General features: G+C 46.8%; 1 protein-coding gene across 1 annotated transcript in view; it reads right to left on the reverse strand.

Annotated features, from left to right (window-relative positions):
* Positions 1-24,976, reverse strand: part of LOC139651996 (plexin-A1-like) — a gene marked incomplete at its 3' end in the record, with an annotated part of 52,896 nt that extends 27,920 nt beyond the window's left edge. Inside the window, exon 1 of the mRNA XM_071528910.1 lies at positions 24,868-24,976. The remainder of the gene's footprint in view (positions 1-24,867) is intronic.
* Between the last annotated feature and the right edge of the window lie 639 nt (positions 24,977-25,615).

Raw genomic sequence — 25,615 nt, forward strand, 5'->3', positions numbered from 1 at the left:
GTTGTACAGGTGTTGATGTCGTGAAAAAACAAAGCGAGACAGTTTCGGTCAGTGGTTTGAATGAAGTGGTGAGCAAACATGGTAAAGAGGGAACTTAAAATGGTGGCTATCCACTGACAAACAAAATTATTCACTGACGTCTATGTTTATGTAACGTCACGTAACTAACTGTATACTGTGAATTGAAATGATAAAAATGTGGGTCACATACAGTATGAGTTTTAAGGCATGTTTATTTACAACGCCCATCCCTGGATTAAGGCTGTGTCCTGGGATGGCTCTCTCTCTCTGCTACAACAAAGCCAGTGCATTCCTCCATAGCGCTGCTTACATTCTCCCTGCTGCTCACCATGATGGAATGCAGCCTGCTTTGCCGAAAACAGCCTATTACCAAATACCGCTGTCCTAAACCGCACTCTCCCTCCCTCTACTTCCTCGTTGCCCTATCTCGCTCTTCCTCTCTGCCTCCGTTTATGAGCTTCATTGACCCCCCGACACCCAGGGTGTTGGAGTGGGCTCGCGACGTGGCCCGCCACACCGCTCTGTAAAAACGCGCCAGAGAGTGCTGATTCTCGTAAAAGCCACCGCAGGCCATTATAAATCCCCTCTGTGAGGATGAGGACGATGCTGGTGACGGTGGTAGTGGGTGGAGCGGGAGTCGCTTCAAGGGGAAAGGCATTAAAAAGAATCACTGGCTCCTTTTTTTTTTTATGCTGCCGTAAATGTTTCCTCCCCCTTTTTCGGACTTCATATTTCCAAAGTGGGCACACGTACGTGGATGGCGGCACCGCATTTGCAGCCAAAATCGTTAGCGCCGACGACGGGGAGGCCAGATGAACGGCCAGCTTGCCTTGGGACTGTATCAGCGTTTGAACACAATGCCTGTTATGATGTATCGGCTGCGAGCCCACGCCAAGAGGACCGGCTAATGGGGAGATATTTCAAACGGCCGGTATCGACTCCAAATCGCCATTCGTCTGACACGAATTTCAAGCATAAAGGGTCACGGCGTTGAGGAGTTGGGAATAAGTGGAATCTGAAAAAGGAAAAAGGAGGTCAATAGGACAGTCTGCTCCTGGCCTGTTTTACATATCTGTGGCATCATTGGGATTTGTGAGGGGAGAGAGAACGTGGTGCGATATCCGTCTCTAGATAAAGACAATATAAACCAGAATCCCATTCGTATTTCCCTTTTGAGATTACAGTATAAAGAGACCGACGCATGACCTGAGCACTTCAAAGAATTGAAACCAGCCCCAGCCTTAAACTCGCTCATATCTTCTACTCTTACCACAGTGAATTCTTCTGGTGCCCCATCACACTTGATATGATCTTCTATTCACCCATTTGTTAAACACAGACAACCAACTGACCGTCTGCCTTCCTTTGTCCTTTTCTCTGAATCATTATGTTATTCAGCACAAGTTACAGCAAACAACCGTCCTGTTTCATTGTAATGACAATGTAATGTAATGAGCACACGCACACATGCAAAAAACTCATGCAAATGTACACTGACACACACACACAGAAACACAAGCACATGCTGGCGTCTGGCTTGGATCACTATTGAGTTGGGCAGCGTCCTTATCCATCTTTGTCCATTAGGGCCCATGCTGTGTGTGGATGTGCGCTGTTGAGGAGTATTAGTAACCATATCAGCAGCTATGACCGCATGGCCTCGTCCTGTGCTCTAACTGCTTTAAGATAGCCGTGTGGCTAGTGTCACAGAGTATTTGGATTTATGTCTGCGAATAGGTCACAGGACATTAAGATCGGGGTTAATGTAGATGCCTGGGCTTGGGGATTGTGGGTTCAACTCCTCAACAGGGGGTCCATCAAAAATCAGTGTGATAATCCATGTAAGTTGCTTTAGATACTAAAAGGCATAGACAGTAGTTTCCCATCATTTGTGGCAGGCTGTGGCTTATATGCCCTGTCCTAATTTTGAAAAACAACTTTACTTGGAATTCAGTTTACTGTATTTGAGCCCTGAGACAAGAGAGAGCAGAAGCTTTTGTCCTGAGCGTACAGCAAGAACAACTGGCCAAAGAGAAATTCCAACATAGTGAGCTTATTCGCCGCCCAACACTCACCCACACGGTCAAACTCATAGCCGCATACAGGAAGACACACACATGTGCGCACACAAAACACAGACACTGTCCTGTCCAAAAACTCAGTGGGATAGGACTGCTCATTTTGCCTAAATAGCACCGTTACATCTGAGCCATTTGAGGCCAACGCCAATTATCTTCAGTCGCGCCGCGCTGGAGCTGAAACAAAAGAAGCTCGTCTATCTCAACCGTTTTTAGCTCGGGAGCCAAGTTTTAAGCCAGTGAATATTCAAACATACAGACAGTGTGTGTGTGTGTGTGTGTGTGTGTGCATGTGCATGGTGTTAAGTAGGAAGAGAATAGGGGCCTGTGAGCTCAGACAGTTTCCTGCCTTTCCCTAGCTCGTCAGCACATATTCCCAGTGAAGCGCAACACACAGCCCAGCATGCCTCACTGCTTCACTATAGAGACAGAGACAGGGACCGGGGGTGGGAGGGGGGACGAGGGTCATGTATGAGCAGTGGATCCCAAGGTGGGAATGGTTTTATTTGACTAATATTCATTCACTAGAAATTAGCCCAATAAGACAATGCATAACAATGACTGTTCTGATCACAGGTTTCATTTTCTCCACTGTTATCTCTCTCCCTACAAAAGGGACAAATTACATGTAAATGAAATTAATCTTCTCAGGTATGGGGATACATAAAACTAAATTTCATCATCAAATGGAGGGCTGTGGTCAAATATGCATCTATTTGGTGGTGCTTGGCATGATTCAAAACCCATTCAAAACCCAAAGAAAGAGAGGGAGTGTAAGTATGAAGGAGCATTAGGAAGGAGGGGGGAGGTGGAGCTGAGGTTGAGAGAGAAGGAAAGATCAAAAAATAGGATGAGATAGCGGGCTGGAATGGGGAGAATGTGGAAAAAAAAGACTGGTGAGAGACAGAGCGAAAGGGAGGGAGGGTGTAATAATCAGGTTGGAGATGAGAGGGCGTGAGCTGGAGAGAAGAAGGTGGCAGTGAAAAGGCGAGGTGATGGAAAAAGAGAGAGACAGAGAGACGGAGGGGTGAAGTGAGAGGAGTTGACGATACCTTTTCAGATAGCCGGCGAGGCGGAACGAGGGGGAATGGAGAGAGATAAGAGGAGAGCAGTCGGCGCATGTTTAGCTAAAAGGGAAACTTTTTTCTGAGCTAGTGGGCAACTGAGTGCCTGTCACATAACTACATCCAACACCACTTTAACTCAGACTAAGTACTTTAAAACAATACCCTTTATGTTACAACACTCACACAACTTTCACAAGGATCCAACATTTTTTAGAGCTTCAATCAAGTGTCTCAATACATGGACATAGTTAAGCATTTATCAGTCGATGTGCTTCAAGTAAGAGTAGCTCCCATTTTGTTTTCACTGGGATTAATGATTGAAAAAGGCTGCGCTTGTAACTTATTATTGTGATACACCAAAACAAACAAATGCCTCTCAACTGATTTTGAGGAGTCTTGGATTAATCTTTTTCCATCATCAAGAGGCAAATTCAGGTCAGCCAGTCAGGCGTCAGAGACTTCATTCCTCTACGCCTGTGTGCTATCAAATATCACAGCTTACAGCTCTTGAGAAAATAATTTTCTGCTAATCTTTATCGAGCAGCATTTACAAACTAAACACAAGTTTTGTTATTGTGAAAACCTAACCTTAACTGTGAATCTTAGCTGTGAATTTTCACACAACTCCCACAATCCCCTTCTTGTACTTCTAAGACAGACCCCTTTAATACCAAGTGTTTTTAGCACAAGAACCTAAGTAGCATTCCAGCATGACAAATTTGCGACACCCAGAGCGTCTGAGTTGCTTGAGAGGCGCCCGGCTGTTCGTGGCCCCGTCCCAAGAGGAAGGGCCAGGCCGGGCCGACCAGTCGGTCCAGTAGTACAAGTAACATCGGCCAATGTGTGTCAGGCAGAGGGCAGGTAAGGGGAGGGAGGAGGGAGGCTCAATAGAAGACAAAACACACAGCAATCTAGAGCACGTGTTCATTAGGTCATATTACTGAGACTGCCTTTCAACTTGGCAGACAGCACAATTAATAAAGCTGGAGCTAGTGTAAACAGCGCGTGTGTGTTTTGTGTGGGTGTCCGGCAGTCTTTGTGTCTGTCTAAGTTTACATTAGATGTTCCCAGGCCTAAATTTAGCAAGCAAGACATAGGGAGGGTGAAAGACAAAGTGCTGTGTCCAAGAGCTTGTCAGTGTCAGTATCTTTACGCCAACAGAACCCAGGACAAGGTAAAGCTTTGTGGAGGGAGGGGGGAGGGGGGGATGCGGGGGAAGACGAAAACAGACGTGGAGAGAAAGAAAAATACAGAGGGAGACATGTTGGAAGGAGAGAAATGTGACCACAGAGGAAGAGCGATAAGGGGGGGTGAGAGGAGGAGTGGTGAGTGAGAGGAATGCCAGAGACAAAGAGGGGAGGAGAGGAAAGAAGAGACTAAATATCAGCGTCTTACTTAACATAACATTACAGAGCACTGAGCTGGATATGCAGTCCGAGGCAGAAATAGAACTGCTGCATGTTGGACTGGATGCTGCAGGCCTAGATACATGCACATCTTGTTATATGGTTGCCAAATTTCTGTCAATTCCATCCACAAAGAAGAAAAACATAACCTCTATACAGCCACACATTGCCCAGATATAATTTTGTACAAAAGCTGACACTGCTGGTGGGATCTGCATCACCTCATACACAGTCTGTCCCACAAAGGAGACAAATAAATCCAGTATTTCTAATCTCAGGTCAGAATATACTGTGCATGATTGACACAGCCTCATAAGAGGATACACTCACTGTGAGATAAGAAATATTTCACTTCCCATGGCTTTCAGGGATTTAAATGTGGTCAAATGTTATTTCCTCCGGTCTGATTAAGTCACCCCTCTATTTCTATTGCATTCCAGCCTGCTGAATGAGCTAAACACTCCCTCCACACCCCCACTCCTCCGCATTCTCAGCAGGCCACCACGCTCAAGTGTGTAAATATATCACGCCAATACTGGCCAGGCAAATGACCTGCCATGTTCCACGGTCCCCCAGGGGCCCACTGCCACTCATAACTCCCCAATCCCTCGCTTATTTCAGCCACTAACCGCCACTTTCCAAGCAGATTGAAAATATGACTGAGGCATTATTTGAGCGCCATTACCGTACACTGTTTGGGCATTTATGCAAGCTAGGCCTCTCGGCTTCAAAGTGAAGTAGATGGTGTCAGTAATGATGTGAAATGTGTTGAGATATATATTGATGCTGTAGTGGAATGCACAGGTGCAGAACAGGACAGAGCACAGACACAGGGGCTTTCAGTTTCCACAATTTATAATCGTAGAATACAGGCATAGTAGCACCCACTATGGTCTAAAAAAAAGAAACATCTTAATATGAGATGTCAACAGTGGAGAAAATAATCAATACTAATCATCGTAATTAACAACTGTGGTCACAATATCAAGAAAAATAATCAGGATTATGATTTGATCCATATTTTTGCAGGCCTACGTGGTTATTAGGTTGTGCCAGCCCAGTTTTTAAACTATTTTCTTCTGCACAGCAAATGGGATCAAGCTTTGCCTTCAATCCTGTGTCTGAAAGGACTTAATACAAGCAACCTTTTGTTCTCTAGCAAATCAGTTTACAGAGAGGAAAATCAGTTCTACAAAGCCCAGGAATTAAACCACAACCTAATATGCCATTGGTACAAGTGGGCCTTGACCTATTATTTGACAAACGCTGTTTGATAATGGGATTCGGCACTAAGCCGGTCTCCATCGCCGCACTGCAATCCACTTTCCTCTGTAGGTCGGCTGACCCTTCCCTTGATGTGCTGAGGGATGGCTTGTATGATCTGTTCTCGCTTGTTAAACCTCATGTGATTTCACAAGGGGGAAAGGTTAGACTCGCACAACGACAAGAACCTGTCACCAGAGCCGCTCTCGCGACCTCTACCCACAATGCCCAAGGAGAGGGACGTCCTCAGAAGATCTGTTTCCCTCTCTTCCTTCTCTCTCTTTTGAGGAACACTCAAGTCTCGACCTGCAGGCCTCATTTGAATTTCAACGGCTGCCTCAAACTGGGTGGCAAGACGCACATACATACACACAAACACACACACACCAGAGCTTTTCAGCTCAATCGTCCAGGAGAAAGCACATTTTCCAGGCAAAGTGACGCATGAATGGTGGATTTGTGGGTCGGGAGATGTCTCGCTATGCGCTCTGACCTTTCCAAGGAGAGAGCAAAGTGATTCCATTTTCTCCTGGCAGTGTTTGTATGAAGCACGAGGCAGCAATTATTAAAGCCTAATGAATAATGGGGACAAAACAAAGTGACGGCGCACTCTAGCCATTTCTGCTAACCCAAAAGGCTACATTAGCATCTTAAATGCAAATGAAACAGATACAACTTGCTCTTGGGGGAAAAAAATAACATTATTCCTCCTTCCTACCCTGTAAAACCAAACACTTACAGCATAAATATGAGCCAAAATTCTTTTTTTTAGAATAGGTGGTCGTTAATTGTTGAAAAGACGGGAAAGAGGGGAGGGGAGACATGGGGAGTTACAGAGCTGTATGACCATGAAAAATGGCGTTGGTCTGTAGTTCAGATAGCAGAGGCAGAGGGTTGCAGGCTCAGTCTGGGAGTCTTTATTTTGAAATTATTTTTGGGGAGTAGTCGCACGCGGCAGACACTGCAGCTGTCACTAAAGAGGGGATATTGAACAGCTACATATGGGGCTTAACTAGCACACTGCAACAGGGAGCTACACTGTAAGCTGATTCACTCAGGAAGGAGGAGGGATAGATTGAGAAAGAGAGAAAGAGAGAGAGAGACTCAGAGTAAAAGAGATCGACAGATTGTGTAGGGTGACCACAACCGCTTTGACCACCACCAAAACCTCTTTAAGCTGTTATCATGTCAAATCGTAGAAATCCTAGAAAGCCTCAAGCGCAGCGTCTGGCTCTGACCATTTATTTCACAAGCTCCCAGCTGAACGCACAAACAAATCTCTCCCTTCAGAATGGATTTCTGAGTCATCCATCAATGTATGCACTGTTGTGGTGTGTGAATGGATGGGTAATGCTTGAGGTGCTTCGTCCTGCAAGCGTGACTCCATGTGGCCGAGGTCCAGCCTCGGACCAACAGGCCGCAATACCGCTAATAAGGGTTACTGTGTTGCCGGGCTGCGGCCTGTCTTCCTACGGGAAAGCAGCATATGTGTGTGTGTGTATTGTGAAAGCATACATGTGGGGGTAGTTAAATTTTATTCACTGTCTGTTCTCCAGCTGTGTGTGTGTGTGTTTCCTGTGCTGAGCTAGGCTAGTCCCTCTCTCTCTCTCCCTCGCCTGTTGTAATGTGGTTTTGATTAGCAGGCCAGTGGCTGTGGTAGATGGCTGGCAGAGTTATTCCAGCTATGTGTTTGTACTGGGGGGGTCCTCAGGGAGAAATGTGTCAGACCGATCCACTGCCTGGACGAGACCCTCACCGCCGCCTCTTACCATGGAACATGACAGAGAGGGATGGGAAGGAGGGAAGGGGAGGACGAATAGAACAGCGAGGTAGAAAGAGCTGCGCATGTGTGTGTGTGTCTGTGCACGCTAGTATGTTGTTGCCTTCTGTGGTTGTTGAAGCTCGGCCAAGTACTTAGGCAGTAAACACACATAAACGTGTATACACACACACGCACACACATGCACACACGCACACACATGCACACACGCAAACACAAAGAGGGCTTTGCTCTCTTGACAGGAATAAACCTCAAGAACAACAGTGAAACTGGATCCTGAACCCATCTCCTGAAACAGTGTAGTCAACAGTCTTAACTATTACTAAAGTGCTCCCAGACCATCGGAAATGGGGGAAATATAGATTTCCTTGACAATCTTTGAGACTTTGAAAGAAACTTCACGCTCTTTAGCCTCTCAGAGCACGTCTACTCTCATGCAGTAACTCAATTTGATCTTCTAGAGGTGGCACTAGGAAAGCCCTGCTTTTCCTCTGTGGTGGCAGTTTGTCAGTTCTCTCGAGCAGCAACGGGTAGAGAGATGGAGAGTTTAAAAGAGATTCTCTATATACTGCACGCGACCACAGTGCGAGCTGTGCAAACACACCCGCGTGTTCTTTTACCGATTGGCTTTTCCTGTTCCACCTGCACGACTGCACAGACACTACACACACACATGCGCGCGCACACACACACACACACACACACACACACACACACACACAGAGCATACAATGCCAACACTGCAATTGACACACACAGTAAACACAAACTGAAACTTCACCAATGACACACACACACACACAGACATGGGGCTGGGGCTTACCACAGTGGCGCCGGGGCAGAGCAGGCGGTAGCAGCAGCTACTAATTAAGAGTGGTTGACTGAGCAGCTATAGTTAGGATTGGAGCTGGAGGGCTGGGGAGAACAGGGCGACAGGTCTGACACTGTGTCTGTGTGTGCGTGTGTGTGTGTGTGTGTGTGTGTGTGTGTGTGTTACTAGCAGCCCCGGGGCTATAGGCTAGGGCCCCAGTTCAAGTCTTGCTGACTCAGATTCAACACCGCCTGTCTGGCTGGCTGCAATACTGCTGGTATAGCTAGCAGGGAGGAAGCGCAATTTGCTCCCTTGCTCACTTCCCCTGTCTCTGTTTCTTTCTCTCTCGCTCGCTCTCTTTTTGCCTCGCTCCCTCACTCTTTTCCTCCCTCGCTGGATGTTGCGTTTCTTCTACCTTTTTGTGCGTATCTCGGTTTTCCTTCCCCTCTCCTGCTTTTCATTCCCTTGCTCCACTTTCCTCCCACTCTGTCATTTTCTGTCTCTCCCTCTTTCCTCCCTGCTTCCATACACAGTCAGTATAATTCAATAAGCTTTATTGGCTGTGAATGCGTTTGCGGAGCAGAGGTGGGGATTATAGTGGGGATCACAACAGGAAATACATTTGCTTTTAATGGTGAGCAAATGATAAACACTTTCCCGACACTGATACTATGAATCAATCTTTTGCTCTCTCTCTCTGCCTCTGTTTTTGTCGTCAGTTGTGGTGTACCAGATATTCCTGTTCTCCGGCAATTGTAGTGAATCAGACGTGTTGCGCAACCCTGGGAATTAACCGTGTCATGTGGTCTGTGTCTCACGCTGTGAAATGTAAACACAAACAAAAAAGGAGACACTCGTCACGGCCGGAAATATCCTCAACGCCACTTTAGGACTTTGCAACTGTCACTTCGCAATACAGAAATAAAGCTGGTTTGGTTTGCCAATACAACTATGTCAAAAGGAAATGGTATTTTCTCTGTTTGCCCTGTCTTTTACAGAGCAGAATTTGAAACAATAAGTGAGCTTGTGATTTGATTTTCATGATTTACCAACACAATAGGACATCACACATCTCTAGCAATGATGGGTGTCTTAAGAAATGTGGTTAGAAATACGCAGGCATTTCTGGTATGAACTACAAAGCATCTAGTGTACATTAATAAAGCGATATATATTATATGGCAACAACTGGTGACCATATTAACATATATTAAAAGAGGCTTGTGGCAGAGTAAGAGGCTTGGCCTAGGCCTTAGTTATTTAGCATGCCAGCTAATCCCATTGTTGTTGTCTCGGGAGCATAAGTGGTGAGCTTGATGTTAAATCCCTGCTTTTGTCTCTTTGCTGTGAATGTATCATTCCCTGCCAGGGAATTTCTAAAATAATGGTCCTTCAAATTTAAGTGTACGCCATTTTCGGATGTCAAGTACTGTTCTCATACATACATGTACAAATACAGTGTACTACAGTGTGAATGTCACATAAAACAATCCTAAAAAGACATCTAACTAATACACTGGGTGCATAATCATGGCTACCTATTGGACTGATTTCATTCCTCCCAACCCATCCACTGCATTCGCAGCATTGTTGAACTGCCAAAAATGGACATTGACATTGTTGACATTTGGTGCTTCGTACTGTGGGAAGGTTAATGACGTGAAATCGGCAGGCCATGTTTTATGCACCAGGTCCTGCTCTGCAACTCTCCTTTCTCTCCCTTTCTCAGGACTGCTGTTTTCTGGGGAGTTGCATACACACACACAAACACACACAAACACTTGCTCCTTTGTGTTTGCAGTCTAAACAGAGAGTTACAGGAGAGTGTGTCAGTTTATTGTTTGGCTGTTCCTCTCTCCGTGCTCCCTGATGTTTACCTCTGCCTAACAATGGACTGGCCTGGGAAAACTTCAGCACAGGAGGTCTGATCCTGTGTTTGTGTGTGTGTGTGTGTGTGTGCGCGCGTGCGTTTGTGTGTCTGTACGTGTGTGTCAGAATGAAGCATTTCCCCGAGCGTGTATTGAAATTCTGATTGCATTTCCTTCATTCCCTCGCTGTATTTTCCCTGATACACAAAACACAGCTACTTAGCACTGTCTATCCACCACCGTGCCGCTTCCCGGCCGTACGAACACGAAGGCCAGGTGTCTACATCGAATCACGTATTTCCTCACATACACCAGTCACAACTGGAAAGCCGCTAAAGCAGGCCTACAGCCTCCGTATCCACACAGCTGGATTAGCACATCTGCCGATAGACTACCAGATAGAGATAGAATGACGGATGGTGACAGAGAGAAAGAAGATAAATAGAGAACAAGAGAGACATGGACAGAAACACAGTAGAGAGGTGAAAAGGGCACGGGCTCTCCTGCTGGTAGCCTTACATGAAAACCAGTGTGAGTGTGTGTGTGTGTGTGTGTGTGTGTGTGTGTGTGTGTGTGTGTGTGTGTGTGTGTGTGTGTGTGTGTGTGTGTGTGTGTGTGTGTGTATGTACAGTATGTGTGAGATCTGGGCCCATAGCCGGCCAACAGCTGGACTAACCCAGTCTCATGTGGGCTAAAGCTCACTACTGAGGCTAAAGCTGATATGGCTACTGCTGTGTGGCTAGTGGATTGGGGCACTAGCTGTGCTGTTTGGCCCAATATCCAAGTTAGCATTAGCATTAGTGACGGTTAATTTTGCATTTTGGCATGAGGCTTCGTCTAGCTATGGCATTATTACTGCGTACAATGGCAATGAATGTGCCTATTCATAAAGCTATTTTAGTTTGCTTGCTGCAATGGAGATCAAATTTATCCTACATTTATACAATCAGAAAAGACGAGAGGACTCATTCTGTTTTATGAGAAAATATATCAAAAGGAGGTTCAAAAGCAGAGCATGTTATCAAAAGTAAAGGCCATGTAGCTTTCCATTAGGCGAGCTTGACACAGAGGCAGAACAGAGAGAGGCCTACGCTGTGCCCATCCTCACTTTGGCCCAGTGCCAGGTCTGCTCCGAGAGAGGAAGAGAGAGAGGGGGGGGGGGGGGGGGCAAACATTCCCCTGGCAGGATCCCCGGGACCCGGCGGAGGGCAAGGTTCAGCCGCTGAAGGAGAGGCGGTGTGCCCGGCAGTCAATTAGCGGCCTGCATTTACAAAACAAATGGAGCTCCCGCGGTTTCTCTCGCACACACGCGCGCATGCCACTCATGAGTGTATCCACTCAGCGCTCATCAGCACACGCCAACGCAAGGTCAGAGAGATGAGGAGGGAGGGAGGGGGAGAGAGAGAGATGGAGAGCAAGGGGCCAGCTATCTGGTAGAGTGGCTCTCCACACACACTAACTCATTGCCCGTATCAGAAACATAAGCAGGGCCATGGTAAGCACAGAGTAACAAAACCTCTACTATTGAATACTGGTGTTGTGAAACATGTATGCATATGTGTTCCCAAAAACCATTTGCCCTTATTAGATTTAGTGGAAGAGATAACAGTGAAAGACACAAGGTTGCTGGTTCAAGTCCCTCGACAAGTTGGGAAGATGTGGGTGGGGAAAGTAAATGAGCAACACTCTCATCTCATCTCTAAAGGTAAAAAGTAATATTGGAGAGAGGCTACTGAAAATAACTAAGTGCTCCACCAAATCACCACCTTGCATCGATCCATACGTCCACATTAGCTCTTTCCACCAAACTTTATCAGCATGTAGTCAACCCATGAACAGGCTACCATACCAGGTCAGAATCAGCTTGCTGAAAGAGAGAAATAAAGAACTGGCAAGGTAAAAGGGAGCTACTAGCCATCCAAGCAGAGGACGAGATCAATATGCATGTTAATAATACTAGTAGGAGAAACACAGGCGCTCCTTATCTGTCTTTTTTTTTTAACAAAGTGACGTCTTCCATCACACACCCTAAACGCAGCATCAGGCCTCACCTCACCTATCCATCCGTATGTCATGTGTGAACGCATTCTACACAGACATTTTACAGATAGTTGCCAATAGTGTGAACAGGGGAAACCACTAGCACTGCCGTTAACATGGCAATCTTACAGGTTTTATGTGTGAAAGGGGCTAGAGAGACAGAGAGAGAGTAAGACAGAAAACTGAGAGAGAAACACTCTCCGTTTCCCTCTCTACTTCCCCTGCTCCTCCCATCCATCTGTCACTCTCTCCCATTGACATTCAGGTGAGAACTGCCTCGTCTGCAGACACCCGTCTGTGTGCGTGTGCGTGCATGTGTGTGTGTTTGCGTGTGTGTGTGTGTGGGAGGGGGGGCTCAGCAGTAACAGAGCGGAAGCAGCTTGCCGAAATTCAATGGAGAGACATGGTTCTATACTGCTGTGGAGGTGTGTGATTGCATGTGTGTGTGTATCTTATCACCAATTGGTCTGCTTGCTAGTGTGTGCATCTGTCTGTCTGTCTGTCCATCTCCTTGCATATACATCAATCTATTAGGTATTAGTGAAAGGAGACCAGTGGTAAGTGGATGAGGTGACCAGCGCCATATAGCAATCAAACCCCCAACCCGTCTCTCTCCATCTCGCTCGCTCTCGCCCTCCACTCCCCTCTCCTGCTCTCTCCCTCTCTCCCTCCAGCTGTGCTCTGAATAGGCCCTTAAATCACTCGGCCCCGGCCCAGTGATTGGTTGACCTCTCTGCATGATTAAACAGCCATTTTCATCACGTCCTCCATAAGAGAGAGACAGAGTGAGAAAGAGAGAGAGACAGGCAGACTGATAAGGGCGTTGAGAAAGTCCAACCAAATGGGATTTCTCTCCACTGATGACAACAGACATTTGGAATAGAGGAGAGGAGAGAGATTGAAATTCCACTATGTGCATGCTGGTGTGAATGTCACCTGAAATCATAATGCAAAGCGTGAGCTCCAGTGGGTATAGCTTGGCCAGCGACTTCAACGAAGGACAAGTGTGGCACAATATCAAAAGTGGAGATGACGGGTGCCATATTTAGAGCAGGTTATGGTGATAGATAGACAATTTATAGTTTAGGGTTTAGACAGTGAGTCGATGTTCCTATCCAGAGCGACTTGAAGTGAATGAGCAGGAAGCAGTTCAGTGTCTTGCTCAAAGACACGTTGACGAGACACAAGGCAGTTGATGGACACAACAGTGGCTGTTGTGGCGGAGATTGAACCTGGGACCTTCTGGTTACAGTACAGTCTCTCTAACCTCCAGGCCACGCTGCCGGCTCCTTGCCAAATTAAGCACAACTCAGAAACTGGTTTATTCACATATCACTTAGAGAGACTCACATGTACACATTTCACAATTTTATGTTGCCCCTGCATTAGACAGGGGTTCAGCATCTTGCTCAAGAGCACTTCAACAGATATGAAGATGTTCGGACAGCGTTTCTAACCACCACAGCACTGTGTAGTGGCTACTGGAATGACAATGTTACAATCACCATTGCTGTGACCCACGGACCTCAACACTAATTCCTTGAAATCACCAGTCTGGAGTGAGGGACAGTTTAATTTCCTCCTCTTCCCTGAAACCGAACTTCCCGTCCGATAAAATCGCCACCCCCGTAACATCTGTTTGGCTTCCAAATAAAAAAGCCGTAAAGCCGGTGTGGCGGGGCGGCGCAAGCGCCAGCAGCTGTTCCAATGCTGCGTTCAGCCCTTAATTAAAGTTTGACTCAGCTTCTCTGGGTTTTTGTCATCCTTCTTTCCCCCTCTCGCTTTTTCTCCACCCTGCCTGTGCACAAGAGCTCCTCTCCGCAACAACATTATTCATTATTCTCCGGTACGAGCTGCCTTCTTGCTGTTCTGGGCTGGCTGGTGCTGCCAAGTTCCCTCCCTCACTCCTCTGTTCTCTTCTTCCTTTCCCTCTGCCATGCCTGGCCGAGGTGCATGCTCTGGCATCGTTTTGTTCAGATTTCTCCTTTCCCGCCCTTTCACAAATCTAAACGCTCAAGGCTTTTATGTTCCTACAGTTACAAGCAGACTGGGAGACGGGCTACTTTTGAAAATGTGTCTGTGCTGTGGCCAGGTTTGACTGCAGCACTGATTGCCGAGGGCAGGATGAGGTGTGCCTCTTGAATGAGCTAAAAACAGCTCGCGCCATGTTTTTGGAACAGCAGATGTGGTGATGGCTCAGATATTTGTCTACTTCACTGGTTTGGGCAAAAAAAATAAATCATGTGTCTGACTGCAGGATTTCGATCTCTGCACACATGGTGTGATTTTATGATATGCGTAGGCCTGAAGACATATTAGTTTGGAGAATGTAACCTTTTCTTTTTTTTTTAAAGATTTATTTTTGACATTTTATGCTTTATTTGAGAGATATAGTGAGAGAGAGACAGGAAGGTATGGGAGAGAAAGCAGGGGGAGGACATGCAGCAAAGGACCACGGGCCAGATTCGAACCCGGGTCGCTGCGGGAAGGACTGAGCCTTATGGTACGCGCCCTACTCCGTGAGCCACCAGGGCGCCCCGAATGTAACCTTTTCTAACATTTATAAAGTTATATCCTCTCAGTGGTTCTATGCTCCTTTTTTCCAGCCTACACTCACCATTCAGAGTTGCCAGAAGAGTCGGTTGGACAATGCCATTTGTCACTTGTCAGAGGGGAGGGAGGGAGAGTCCACTGGCACACCGGGGGCCATGTCACGCTGATCTCAAGAGCCAAATGAGGTCACACTCAGGTAACAATGGAGGGCCGAGCCGATCGACCAGAACAGCCACATTCCTCCACAAGCAATGGAAACCAAGGAAATCATGGATAGTGCTTGGTGAGGGAGTGAAGGAGGGAGGGAGGGAGGGAGGCCCAGAGAGAAAGACTTGGAGAGAAAGGAAGGAACTCCTCCCAGCTGCCATGCATCAGCACATCACACCAGTCACAAGTTACACACCCCATTTCATTAGGAATGCAGCGGCCCGACAACAGTTGAATAGTATCACTGCTGCATTCCTTCATGTTTGGTGGCTGGTTCATCACGTGCTCGGCCTGCTTACCCGCCCCAGAAAATCCACCAGCTGGAAAAGCGGAGCACGCGGAATCACTGGGGCAAGCTCAAAGATTTATGTGTATGTGTTACAGTGAGTAACACTTAAAGACAGCGTGCTTGGCCAGCCTTCTCCCTCACCTCCCTGCCTGACTCCCTTCATGTGGGAGCTGGTACGTCCCTGACCTATGTGACAGCTACTGGGGGGGGGTTGGCTGGGGGTCAGAGGTCACTGAGCACAACTGGAGCTAGCATGGGACAGCAATGTGTGGCTCGCACTCACACCGCCCAACTCCACCCCACCTCTCTCCCCCACGCAGTAGCAGCTCAGCCCAGGCCGGGCAAAAAGCAACAAGAGGGTCCTGGCAATAAAACCTCCATGGCCCCACTCCACCTTTAAAGAAGGGATCAGTCTAACCTTTGACCTCCCTTCTACCCCACCCCATTCCATTCCTCCTCCCAGTTTGGATGCCTCCTCCTCCATTCCTAGCTCCACCCCCCCCCCCCCCCCCCCCCCGGCGTTCCACCATTGTCTGGTCTGGAGTACTTATTCCCAGAGCCCCCGTCCTCCTGCTCCGCCTGCCTCTCCTCCCCAGGGGGTTGAGGAGGGAGAGGAGACTTAAAAGCCCCCCCGGGACTCCCGCCGCTGCAGTGTGGAGGTAGCCCAGGTCTGCTAAAAGAATTAGGCTGAGCAGCCACCAATGTTCTGCACAACATGCCGTCGAGTGGTTTTCCTCTTAACAAGCTAGGTAAGGGAGGAAGGGAGGAAAGGGAGGGAGACGGGGGTTTTATGGTCCTCGAGCACATGTTTCCACTGAGGGAGGAGAGGAAAAACAACACAGAGCTTTCTAGAGCTTCCCAAACCTTTGGCCTAAAGAGCATGAATGTCAGAATAAGCGGGTCTTAGCTGGTCAGCAACAGGTACAAGGAGGTTGTGGGCTAGAGTTACATATCATTGCAGCAGTAAAGCATTTAAACCTTATCATATCTATGACTGAGGACCTTTAGCATTGGTTTGCATGAGAAACGTCTCAGTGTTATCGTTAGCCTGCTAACCTTTGGGAGTTTTTTTGCATTGATTTGCATGAGGTGAGGGTAGCATTACTGGCTAACTGTAGGACCCGTGAATACAGAAAAGTCCCTTGTACATGTGTCTGCGGTCGACATGCTATGCAGTGGCACAATGCCAGCACACAATGGAGGCCAGACTCCGTGGGCTACTCATCACTTTTCCCTCTTTAACCCTTTGAGAGGAGCACAAAAGAGGGAGCTGACAAAGGCTGCGTAAAGAAAAGGAGGAAGGAGAGGGAGGAGGGGAGGTGTAGGGGAATCTATGCAACTTCAGCACCGTTTTTAAGGGAGTTCAGGATACATTTGTTATCTGACAACTTGAGTTTGGCTCCACAGTAAGCATGGGGCAATGGGTGCCAGGAATCCAAACTATTTCTCAGTCCAAGACATAACACTGTGATTAGGGCTGTAGAGTCAATAGCCTGGTTTCCACTACGAGGCCTAACAGGGTTTACACCATTATTTATGTCTCAATTTCCTTACAAAATAACATTTCTGTGGTTCTTTTCGACGTCGGTTACCAACAGCAATCATTTGTCATCCAGGGTACAGTTTCAAATAAACTAATAGCACTTTCAGTCGGAGCTTAGAAAAGTTTTGAGCTGGCCCCAAAACCTGACAGGTCCCACTTGGCCCTCCTATGGAAAAGTGGCTACTGAGAGTTTAGCATGGGGAAGTGAGAGGCTGGGAAGTGCTCCAAAGTGATTTAGGGCTAAAGCTACTCAAAATCTACCCTTCTTTTCGCCACTGAAGTGGGATCGCATAGCGGATTTAGGAGGGCTAACTGCTCGTTCAGTTACTTTGAAAAGCCAAAATGTTTTTCCCCCTATCGACTGATTTTCTGTGAAGTGTCTGCCGATGTAAGACCTCACGAATCACACACACACACCAAACTAGCCAGAAGCACCAGCCCACATCTAAAGAGTGCCAGGCACTCAGGGGAAAAAATGAGTGGTAAACAAAATGAATAAATGAACACTTATCTCCATCTGGTAAACACACATGCAGGTGCTGACATCAGAGTGTGTGGCTTACGAGCCATGGCATGTGTACATGTGAGTGCATACACACACACACATGCAGCACATCTAATAGAGAAGAGGGAGAGTGATTTTACCTGCGTACTACACACACATGCGCACACACTCTTCTCTCACTGCCCACCACTGCCTCAGGGGGTAACACCATACCATTGACCTCTTTCAAATGAGCCTCTCTTCCTTCCGTTAACGTTGGGGGGGGGGGGGGGGGGTGTTGCTAGCTAGCCGTCTACGCGGCCACAGTAAAGAGGCCAGACAGGCAGCTAGCTAGCTGATTTATAGGCTCGCCCACGGCCATGCTTTCCCTGGGCAAGTGGCTCTCTTCAAAGGCCCGTCTTCTATTAGTCTTATTTACAGGGCTAGGGAGTGCAGGCCGCCTGAATTATTTAAGATTCCCCTTGGTAAATACAACACAAACCAATGGGGGGGTGGGGGGGGGGGGGGTGAGGAGGCAAAGACTGCACTGCAGAAATCGAGGTGGAGAGGAATGGAAGTCAGGAGTGAGGAAGGGAAAGATACAGACTGTGGGGGAAAAAAAGAAATGCGCAATTATGATGTGCTACACCATTAACATTAATCACAACAATAAATGGCTATGTGCCTGTGTAAACTCTTCCCCGTTTCATCTTCTCCACACTGGAGAGTGTTACCTTACATTAAACATGAGTCCCAATGCACGCACACACACACACACACACACACACACACTTCTAGACAGTATCCTGTATAGTATCCTCCTGTAGAAGTGTATACGGTGTGCACATCGACAAATACACACCGACGATGCACTGCTTATCTCAATGCAAATACATGCACAGACACACAGACACACACCCACAGTGCGCTGCCTCCTCTGTCACACAGTGGTTCTCATTAACAAGCCAAACATGCCTGAAGAGGCAGACAGACTCCAGTGAGCACGGTAAACAACCAGTAGGCTCCCTCATCTAAACTGAGACGATATCAGCATCAGCAACAGACACTTTCTGCCAATGAAACCAACGGATGATAGGCTGGACGTGATGCATTTCATTCAGAAGATATTCCTCTTAACCAGTGGAGATTAGTGTGCCTTGCTCGGGGGCACCTTGGCAAGCACAGGTATAATGGGGACGGGTGATTGAACTGGCAACATTATGGCCTCCAGGGCGCTTGTCGAAATTCAATGCCATCCCGATGTCTTTGCTTTTCTGCCCTATTCTGACATGATAAAAAAAAAAGATTGTACTGCGACATCTTGACATTTACATCAACACAACATAGAAGGTCTGGGCTCCGTTTCCCCACCAGTCAGTTCTTACCTCATCACCTTAGTTAGTGGGGAAGATGTAAAACTGACCTGAGATCAACATATAACAATAATAAAAAGGGGCTTGTATAGTGTTTTTCTAAAACTCATTTCACAGAAATTAACATGACAGAGTTCTAGGTGCAACTCTATCCTACTTCTACACCTTAGCAATAAACTCAGAACAGAGTAGAATAGGGAGAGGTAACAGGTATGGCTGGTGTCTTGTCTTACAGAAAGGAATCAAGACTTCCTGATCAATAGCAGACCCCAGCTCCTCTTCACGGGAGGTAACAGAACAAGAGACGCCATTTTTTGTTGTCGGCACGAATCAAGGACCAGAGCTGCCTGTCTGAGGGTGTCTGGAGGGGAGGAGTGGGGAGATGGATAGAATGCTGACAAGAGCATTAGCATGCCAAGCAGGAAACCTCATATGCTGAGGCTGTGCCCAGTGGCGGCGGGGGCACTGGGATTTTTACACAGGGCCGCCAGGTCAGAAGTCGAACCGGGGTCAGTGTCGCGTCTTTGGACCTTCGGACTGAACGGCCAGGTGACTGTAACTCAATCCCAATGCTGACGCGCTGGAGGCTGAGGGTCAAATATAGCCAATGACAAAGTCTTTTCAGTTTGGGAGAGAGCCCATTCAACCAATATTGAAAGACTGTCATTTTGACTCTACAAGGATATAAAGCCAATGCAGTGTCCTTATCCATAAAACGAACTGCCAGCAAACGGAACAAGCAAATTTATTCGTGCCCTACTTAAGTCAATCTTGTCGCTCTGCTTTACATTTCAACCAAACTAATCAACAACCCTTTGAACAAAAGGAAACCATGTAAATTTTGTTCCCAAACAGGCAGCACAGGGTGCAGTGGAGACGGGGCTTATTTTCAATTTGCAGCCAGATTAGCAGGCAGGTTTTTGATACTGTCAGAACGGCAGAGATTTTTCTATTCCAAGTCGTCTTGATGTGAGTGGCCTTTTTAGTGCCTGCTTCAAAAAGCAGCCCCCGTACCCAAGCAGCTGTCACTTTCAGCAGGCACTGTGGAGGACGGAAGCGGGGGAGGGGTCCTTTGAAGAATGGTTAAAAGTGGGCGATAAAAATAAACTGGGAGAGAGGAGAAAATTAATTATACATAACAGACATTTCACTTGGATGAGCACGACGGAGACAGAGAAACTTAGGCTGCTTCCCTCAAAAAAAAAACAGCCATTTTCTGACTGAAATGATTTTACTCTGCCACCACAGTACTCATATTTATTTGGCTATATGCAGTGAGGGATTCAACAAGGGAGCTTTTTGGGAAAGGTCAAGGCATCAAACAATGAAGATCAAGCTTTCATTTCAAACTCTCCACACTAGCCCTCAGTTCATGCATATGCATCCTGTCTAGAGTGGGCAGTTTGCTGGGAACGAAATAAAATTGCCAACACTGAACACGTCCTCCTTCTCAAAACTGTGATGCAGATAGCTCAGTCTACCTTTAAATAGGCTTCTGATTGGCATTGATGAGGGTTTATGCTGCTGGCTCGCCTGCAAACTCACCTTTCGCTATGATTCTTAATGCACCAGTACTTTGCAGTTTAACACCGCCCACTGACTCTCACTCCCCGCGTCTTATTCGGGCCAAACTGAGGTCATTCCCATTTGAGCAGTCAGTCAAGACAGGCCCGCTAGGTATTGGGGAGTGAGTTTATTTCATATTAAGGCTTGTCGGCTAGAGAGGTGTTAGCACAGTGAGGTGTGTGTATGTGTATGTGTGTGTGTGGCAGGGCCTTTGGGTAGAGTCCTGCTGCTGGTCCCTCTTTAGTGCGTTTTAATATTGCTGCTGCGCTGAGTGGCTCCTCGCCTCCGGGCGCCACACAAACCCCGGAGAGACCGAGCAAGAACACTCAAATGGAGAGAGAGACACAGACAGAGGAGGGAGAGGATGGGGTGGCATTCAAAAAGAGATGGGGAGGTGACAATGAGGAGAAGCAGAGGGGAGGATGACAGGAAGGTGACAGATAAAGAGGGAGAGGGGGGAGGGAAGAGAGGAGAGAGAACTTAGAAGAAGGAAGGATCGACACCATGAAATGAGAGAAAAAGGAAGAGACACGGGTGAGCAACATGAGCGAGAGACAGACGAGCAGGGAGCTGGAGACTGAATGAAGCGCAGTCGGAGCAGAGCGCCAGCGACAAGGCGCTCCGGTTAACCTCCTTAGCGAGACTGACACAAATGAAAACTTATGTAATAAAAACATGCCATCTCCACCGGCTATGATATGAAAGCAGATACTCCATTACAGTGCCGCCGTGCCAAGGAAGCCCTCAATCACGCGAGGAAGGGATTAAACCATGGCGTCTCCGACACTGTCTGAAATAACCTCATATCGGTCGGAGAAGGGATCTTCTTTCACTAGGAGTAAATACTTCCTCATTCACAGAGCCAAGGAGTAGCAATAGACAGCGACTGGCAAGCCATGACCACTAGACGTCCCATCAGAAACGTACCAGAGAATTGGTCGTCAAGAGTCTCGAAAACAGAAAGGAACAGAGAAGGGGAAATTTCAGAGTGAGGGAAATCTGAACACCGTGAGCCGCTGAGGCAACAACGCTGGTGGCACTGTGCGAACAGAGAGGAAGGTAGGCCTTACATGTGCATGGCCTCTAGTATAGAGGAAGGAGGAGAGAGAGAGAGGGACGGAGGAGGACAGAACTGCTAGGTAACTAGACAGATAGAGAGGAAGTGAGTAGGAGAGGGGAAGGGAGAAGGGAGGAACAGAGCGGGAAAACGAGAGAAGAAAAAAGGCAGAGTGGTGGTAGTGGTGTGGAAGAAACGGAGGTTGATGACGGCAGAAGGCTGACAGGAAGAGAGAGAGAGAGAGAGAGAGAGAGAGAGGAGACAGAAGGAGAAAGCCTGAGTGACACCATCAGGAGGGAGGCAGGGAGAACGGCAGAGAGGAGAAAATGAGAGAAGAGGAGGCAGAGAGAGGAGCGAGAAGGCGAGAGGAGGAAATGCCTAAGGATGAGGTTGTCACACTGGTTTAAAATGTCTAACAGTCACTGGGAAAGGAGCTGGGTTCTGCCTTGTCTTGTGAGACACACACACTGCGTCCACAGTCCATACATCCGCTTACTGCATGGAAGCAATGAATCACAGTACAGTATACCCTAAAGAATACAGTTATGCACTGAAACTCCTTTCACGTAGATAAACTATTTCAATGACCCAGTAAAGTATTTCCAAGTGAGGAAGTCCCATAGGGGCTAGAAGCAGTCTAATTCAAATCCTCCCCTTTCATTCCACTTTCCAATATGCTGCATTGATAAATACCCTATTACACCTAAATATTTCAAGCTGATGGCAGTCTTACAGTGCCGCGTTGCAATTCAATTCTCACATGAGCAAAGCTCTTTTGCTTTGTCATCCATCTACAATCTAATTAGACCTTAAATATGCCGCTTACTGAAAAGTCCAGAGGAATGCAATGGGGGGGCGAGCCACACAAAGGCAGGGCCAGAGGGTGCAAAGTGCACACGTCAGCTTGAATTCCAAACTTTGGACATCATAGGTTTACCCTTCACGGCAGCAGCCTCCAATGAACTCAACCGGACAGGGCACACATTCAAAATGCACGACACCGCTGGTCTATTGTGGGGAGATCTGTATCATAATTAGGGAAGATTGAGGCAAATTGCTTGTAATTTTCTGGCTGGGCTGCTAGCTTTCATGTGAAATGCCATGCAAGGTCATAGTTTTGCAAAAAGATGATTTTCTGAAGACCCCCAGTCGTATGGGGTGATAACCTACATTCTGCAAACCACCAAGGTTATCTTTTGGTGAGAGTGTTTCTCACAGAATTTCTACTTTTGCATTAAGATTTAAGTCAAAAAAGAGTGTGTTACTTGACCACCTGTAACATCTCACTATAACACTATGGTCTAATGGACAGATTGGCCAAATTTGATCTTTAGAAGGAAGAGCAGGGAACTTATCACAAATGAGGTAGGAGAGAATTTGACAGTCCTCACATTATATTTTCCATGAAAATACTAATGTGTAGCTTTTTCTCGAGCTAGAGCATTTTTGAGGAAACTGTCCAAGATTTTGACACTTGAAGATGTGTGCCAGCTAATCTGAAAAAGGAGGCTGACACTGTTAGTCCAGGCAGAAAAGAGAAAAGAGCTGGGCCACATTACTGCCACTCCTCGCTGTCAGTCACACACTCCTATACAGTAATGACTGTTTTGATTGAACAAGTTAGGTACACTTCTTTTGGGTGTTCGGTATGTCAGTCAGCCTGTGGTTGAATGATTTAAAGCTGTGACCGAGCACCACCTCTTAAACAAACACTCATGTCACGGTTGAAATCCCGCAGCATTTACATGTGAATGGTGGTGGTCGCATTGAACTGTCAGTTAGAAGCTGCTGCTTGACTGAACTGAGGCAAAATTGGGGTCACGTCACTTATGAAAAAGACCAATAGTTATGATAACCAAATTATCCTATAGTCCGTCTAAGAACGATGCTGTAGAAATATCACAGCAAAACTATATATAATATCCTATAGGAAAATTATAGTGATACCACAGAAGATAAAATATACCGTACAATACAATTTGGTCGATGTAAAGTCACCACTGACTCCCGCAGACAGACTGTAATTCCTTATAGAAATATTACAGGAATATTGCAGTGTTTTTTTTTTTTTGGTAAGGGGTTGAATATAGCCTGCCCCCACCCTCCTCTTCCTCCCACTCCAAAAAAAAAAAAAATTACATCTAAGCCCTGGCCCATCTAACATGATTCATGAATACAGACTTTTAATGGGCTCCAAATGAATTCACACTGCGTGCGGGGTCGGGGTGGGTAGTCTAATTTGGTTAACCAGGATTTGATTAAAAAATAGAACTGAGGAGAATCCGATAGAGCAATAAGAGCATTTTCAATAGCTGACAACCAATGCGCACTCCACACACCCACAGACAGCCCTCATCACTCCATCCCTGCTCAATAGGGGAATTCAATTGCTGTCGAATAACAAAGCTTACAAATTGCCTCTCATTCGTTAGCAGCTTAACGCTCTTTTCACACCACCAACACAATTTCTAATTATTTCAAAGCTAATAGGGGAATCGATTTTTTTTATATATACAAAGCAGCACCACGTCCCCCTGAGAAATACAACACAACTCCTCCCTTAGGTCCATTTAGAAAGCTGGAGCATAATGCATTCAAGTAATACTGTGGAAAAAACAACCACCAAACAGGCACGCAACACATTTTTTAATCTAAATCCATGCGCGGAGCCTCTCTCTGAGTCTCGCAGGACTGTTTATCCAGGCGACAGTGAGTGTCAGGTCTGTGAATACCTATAATTATGTATGGTGGTGACATTCCTTCTCGGAGGCAATGCAACAGCCATACGCGCCCCGTGCCACCAACAAACCAGAAGCCTGCTACTCCATGTCTCCGTGCAATATTAGTGATCAATGCAAAAATAGGAGAGACTGGGGATTTAATGCAAGCTGAAGGTTTACAAGATCGGAAAAGTCTGTCTTTACTGCAGCTATACAATCTCCAACCAAAACTAACCTAACGTTGCACCAAATCCGAGGTTTCGTGCGAAAACAGGCAACCTTTTAACCCGAGGGGGAATTTAAAGCCCTGGGTGTTTGGCGTAAATGAGTAAAAATCCAACCAAATCAAAAGAAAACCTTGTTCAGCGACCAAAATATCCGCAGTTTTGCAGTTTGGTGTGGATCAATCCGACTGGTGGTCACACCGGGGCGCACATTCAACACTGCTCGCAGAAGCACAAGCCTTTACAAACCAATACACACCTAAATGTCTGGATAGCGCTACTCTCCGGTCTTTTCCACAGCTGTGTTTGGAGCCTCAAGCCCCTCAAACTCGTGGAGAAACAAACCAGCCGCCGAGTGAGGAGAAGACAAGACGAGACGGAGAGACGGGAAAAAACCCAACGCTAAACTCACAACACGGAGCAAAAAAAAAAAGCTAACCTAAATATTTCAACCGGCTCACCAAAACCCGCTTCTTTCACGCGAAAAGCCCTGCGCGAGAATCTTCTCGGTACTTACACATTCAAGTGATCCTTAGGCTAGATATCCTCGCCATGGTTTTAAATTCCAAAACTTGGGGACATTTCCACTCTGGTCACGGAGTGGCGGTGCTCTCTCTCCGGCGGCTCCCTGCGTGTGAATGGAGAGGAGAGGAGAGGAATGCAGCTCCGGCTCCAGGAGGGAGGAGAGAGGAGGGGGGGAGGGGGGGTGGGGGAGTGGGGGGGCGCGCTCTGCTGCTGCAGTACCGCGCCGAGCCCATAGAGGGCGGCGCTGGGTCGAGTCCTGATGTGGCCAGACGGCGTCTAGCAGCCCAAACACGAGGCGCTTTCTCGCTGCAGAGCCATGTTGGGCGCAGGGTTGGGCAGTATATTCCAATACAAATAGTGTAATCAGTAACATAATCCAATTAATTAAATGTAATCATTAACATAATCCAAGGTATTATGTAAATTCAGTAATGTATTCTGATCTCTTTCAGTTACTTTGCCATATTCGAGGTATAAAAGTACTAGTGAAAGTGAGATTACAAAATTCAGGGAATTTGTTTCAGGTTTGCATACAAACAAAATTTTATCTGTGCTGCTATTTAAATGGCCTTCTGAGTTTTCATTTTAAAAGTATTCCCAGAAGCAATCCTCTAATTTTACACAAATATCTGTAATCAGAATATTTTTTTTAGGTAACATAAAAGAATGCAGTTACATTTTTTTTTCTATTTAGAATATGTGACGCCATTGCAAGTATTGCATTACTTCCCACCCCTGTC

The sequence above is a fragment of the Centroberyx affinis genome, unplaced genomic scaffold (genome assembly GCF_046629955.1).
Source record: "Centroberyx affinis isolate AG114_WGS23_722 - 3 ecotype Tasmania unplaced genomic scaffold, CSIRO-AGI_Caff_v1 ptg001738l_1, whole genome shotgun sequence".
Lineage (NCBI taxonomy): Eukaryota > Metazoa > Chordata > Actinopteri > Beryciformes > Berycidae > Centroberyx > Centroberyx affinis.